This window comes from Suricata suricatta, chromosome 3 (genome assembly GCF_006229205.1).
Source record: "Suricata suricatta isolate VVHF042 chromosome 3, meerkat_22Aug2017_6uvM2_HiC, whole genome shotgun sequence".
Lineage (NCBI taxonomy): Eukaryota > Metazoa > Chordata > Mammalia > Carnivora > Herpestidae > Suricata > Suricata suricatta.
The window spans coordinates 254965-259548 of NC_043702.1; positions in this window are offsets into that span (position 1 = coordinate 254965).

A 4584-nucleotide genomic window follows, 5' to 3' on the forward strand; every position below is an offset into this window, starting at 1 on the left:
TTTTTTTTTTTTTTAATTAAAAATGTTTTTAAGTTTATTTTGAGAGAGACAGAGACAGGGTGACCGGAGGAGGGGCAGAGAGAGAGGGAGAGAGAGAGAATCCCAAGCGGACTCCTTGCTCTGAGCTTTCAGCACAGAGCTTGATGTGGGACTCGAACTCATGAAACAGTGAGATCATGACCTGAGCGAAACCCAGAGTCCCAGGCTTAGCCCACTGAGCCACTCACGTGCCCCTGTCTGTCTTTTCTCTTAAGGCTGGTGGTTTTTCATTAGGATATTCTCCAGTGTTTTATTTTGGAAGCTTAACTGTTTTGCCAGTCACATCTGTGGTGCACACGGATCCACTCTTGGGCATAGCGTGCTCTTTGTTTTATTTTCACATGAATATCCACAACATCATTTGTTGAAAAGACCACCCTCTTCCTCTTGAATTGGAAAAGAACCCCCATCATAAATCAAGTAACTGTATATGTGAGGACCTGTTCCAGATGCTTCCATCCCACTGCTCATTCCTCTATTCTTGAACCAACATCACACAGTTCACACGGGAGGAGCCAACCTGCCCTGATTCACATATGTAGAGCATTTCGTCCACTAGCCCTAGACTACGTGTTCCTTCCATGTGCACATGGAATGTTAATCAAAATAGACCATATCCTGGGCCATAAAACCTCAACAAATTTCAAAGGACTGAAGCCACACAAGTGTGTCCTCTTTGAATCAAACTAAACTCAAGGTCAATAAAACAATTAGAATGCCTCCATGTACTTGGTATTAAAACCTTACACTTCTAAATAATTAAGGATCCAATGGTAAGTCACAAGGGAAATTGTACAATATTTGAAAGTGAGCAATAGCGAAAATATGACCTCGCAAATGCTATGGGATGCATGCCTAGCAGTGCTTAGAGGAAACCTTGCAGCTTCAGGAGAAAGGTTGATAATTAATGCTCCAAGTTCCAGCTCAAGAAGCTAGAAAAAGAACAAATTAAATGCAGAGGTGAAAGAAAATCACAAAAACAAGAGTAAAATTTAGTGAAATGAAGCAAAAATTACAGAAAATCAACAAAGCCAAAAGTTGGTTCTTTGAAGACGTTAATAGAATTGATAAGCCCCTGGAAATGTTGAGTAAGAAAAAGAAAACAGAAATGCCAGTATCAGGAATGAAAAAGAGGACATCACCAGCTATTACAAACATTAAGAGGGTAACAAGGAAAGCCTGGCTGGCTCAGTTGGTGGAGCATGCAACTCTTGATCTCAGGGTCCGAACCCCACATTGGGTGTAGAAATTACTTTAAAATAAAACCTTTTTTTAAAAAAGGATTATAAGAGAATAGTATGAACAACTCTATGACAGTAAATTTGAAATTTAAGTGAAACACAATGTTCCAAAACTGACATTAGAAGAAATAGAAAATCTGGATAGTCCTATACCAATTAAATAAACTTAATCCATAATTTAAAGTATTCCCCCAAAAGAAAATTCTAATTCAGATGGTTTCTTTCTTGTGTTTGTTTATTTATTTATTTATCTATTGAGAGAGAGAGAGAGCACACGTGGGAGAGAGAGAGAGAGAGAGCAAGCAGGCTCTGTGATGTCAGCACAGAGCCCTGTGAGGGGCTCACACTCATGACTCATGAGATCATGATTGGAGCTGAAGTGGGAAGCTTTGCTGACTGAGCCAGGTGCCCCATTTTTTAAAAAATTCAGATGGTTCCATTGGGGAATTCCTCCAAACAGTTAAAGAAATAGCACCAACCTTACACAAACCTTTCCAGAGACTAAAAAGTGAGCAAATATTTCCCACCTCATTTTGTGCGGCCAACAAAGCATTGATACCCACCCCTATTAAGAACATTACAGGAATCTAGAAAAGCTATCAAACCTCTGTCTGCCTTGGCTCCTCCATCTATAGAAGAGACCTCTACCTTCTGTGGCTGGCGAGAGGACTGGACTAGTGAACCTGTGTAAGAACTTGCTTGTCACATGGTGAGGGCCCACTCATTGTTAGCTGTTTTTGCAGAAGAACTACGGAGCTCTCAAACGTGAGTGTGCATTTTAACGAACTCTTCAGCGGGGCCCGGAGCGTCAGGACACAGTCTGCCTCTGGCATTTGTGCAGAGCACTTAGGGTCGGGGTCCCCTGTGTTTTCTCGATGGGAATATGGAATATGGAAGCTCAGAATGGAAAGGGACCTGCCCCAGGTACCGCTGGAGGACTGTGCATGATCAGATGTGACCTTCAGAGTCCGCCCCGGGGGCTCCGGGAATGTACTTCTGGCAGACAGAAAACTTGTGTCTGCCACAGGACGCAGGGGTGCTCCCTCCTGCTCCCTTCCCACCGTGTGGCCTCAGGCAACTTTTGGCCCCACTCACAGCCTCCCATACGACATAAGGTCCCATTCTCTGCTTCCTTTCTCCTGCGGAGCACGGGTGGTGGGTGCAGAAAGACCTCATGGGCTCTCACGTGGGAGCGACAAACCATTGGACATAACTGATAGATGCCTGTGTTTAGTCCAGTCCCCTCAGTTCAGGAGACGCCGTGCCTGGATCAAGTCATGCCTGAAACCAGCAGACCAGGACCTTTTATATCAGATCAAAGCCGTGTCTCAGGATGTTAGGTACAGAATATTGACAGCAGTGAGGGACTGGAAATGCTCCCAAGGGCTTGTTAAGAGATAAGGTGAAACCAGTGCTGAGTACTAGAGAACAAATCCTTATCCAGACCTTAAAAAGGCCGGGTCATGCTGCAGTCAGTTGAGGCTTCTTGTCCCTGAGGTCTGGAGGAAGCTGGCTTTGTCCACCCAGTCCTGACCACAGATCCCCAAGAGTGCTCGACCACTCCGCAGTCAGCAGTCACCCTTAGCCCGGATTCGGGGCCTCCTGAGAACTCTTGCTCTGCTCTCTGGCTTGCTTCTCACCCTCTCTCTGCCCTGGTGCTGACCAAGTGGGGCCAGCAACTTTTGTCATGTGCCCCTCCCTGAACCAGCTGTGGCTGGAGACAGGGAAGGTGCCCAGTGTCAGGTCTGGTCATATACCTGGCCCTGGACGGGGTGCAGGGGCCTGGCAGTGCCACCAAGTAGCAAGGATAAGGGTGGAGCTCACGACCAGGAGAGGGAACCTGGCTTTACCTAGAATCCTGCCCAAGGCTTTTGTGGGGGTCACGATTTGGGGAGAAGGGGGTCCCCAACCCAGTGATGTCAGGTTTGAAAGCAGTGGTAATACCTAGCACAGACATGACTGGGGTCCCTGCCTGGTCCCCCTCTAGCCATGCCGGGGAAGAGGGGGCAGGCACACATGGCAGTGTCCTGTCTTGCAGAGCAAATGCCCAGAGACCCCTGTCTACACTGGCACAGCCACCTGCAGAGCCTGTGTGGGCCTCTCGCCAAGCCCGGCCCTGGAGGAGACTGAGCAGCGGGACGTGGACGGTCCCGGAGGCGAGGATGGGCATGGGAGAGGCTGCGTGTTTGGGGTTCGTGCAAGGCCTCGTGGGCAGGGCTGGCTGTGGCTGAGGAGGTCCACGTGAGGTTCCTGGCGGGAGTCTGGTGTTCTGGACCCAGTCCAGGCCTTCCGGGACATCATGGGGCTGCTTGCCTAGAGTGGGGCCTGCACGTTGCATTGAGTCGTTGCTCTGGTCCTCCGTACAGGCTGGGGACCTGATGCCACTGTCCAGGGACCCATGACCCATGAGAGAGAGGGGGATCCTCTTCATTCTCTCTTCAAAATAACCCTAAGGGAGCTACTTCTGCCTCCTTTGCTGCCGGCACCCTGACCCAGGCCAGCGCCCCTCTATTCTGGATGGCCTGCCTCTCCTCTGCACCTCTCTAGACTACCCTGTGCGTGTGGACTGAGTGCCTTTTCAAAACCAACCATTTTCATTAGTGCCTAGCCCCCCAGCACCTGCTTTTACCCCCCCCAACCTCTGTGGCTTCTTCTCCCCTCCCTCTGCCTTGCTTTTGGCTCCAGCCACCCATCTCCTTGCAGATCATCAAAAACCCACAGCACACTTGCGCCCCAGGGCCTTTGCACTCTATTATCTTCACAGCTCTGCTCATGTAACATTTCATCAGAGATGCCCACTCCCGTGTCCTGACTCTGCCCCCACCCCCATTACAGTTTTCCTCACTCTCACACCCTCTGTGCAAAAAGGTCCCTACAGGGGTAGCTGAGGACAAGGGGGACCAGGAGGACATGAGGCGGAGTCCCCCAGCGGCGTGCCACAGCCTGCCACTCATACCCAGTTCTGTCCTCTCAGAAGTCCAGAGCACCACTGATGGTAGATATCCAATTGAGGATCACTTTGTATGCTCTACGGGGCTTGGCGCGTCTTCCTCCCGGCACTTCCGGGCTCCCTCGTCCCCTTGCTCAGGTGTTCAGCAGGTGCTTTGCTGCTCCCAGACGCAGGGGCACAGGCCTGTGCGGAGCACCCACGTGGATTGAGCAAGCGGGGGCTGCTGCGACTCTGGCCCTCCGTCCCTGCTGTTAGAGGTTCACGTTTACTCCAAACCCCAAGGTGCTCTTGCCCCTTTTCTCTGGGATCTAGGATGTGCGCCCGCCATTAGTGTCCGAGGTGACAGGATTCCTT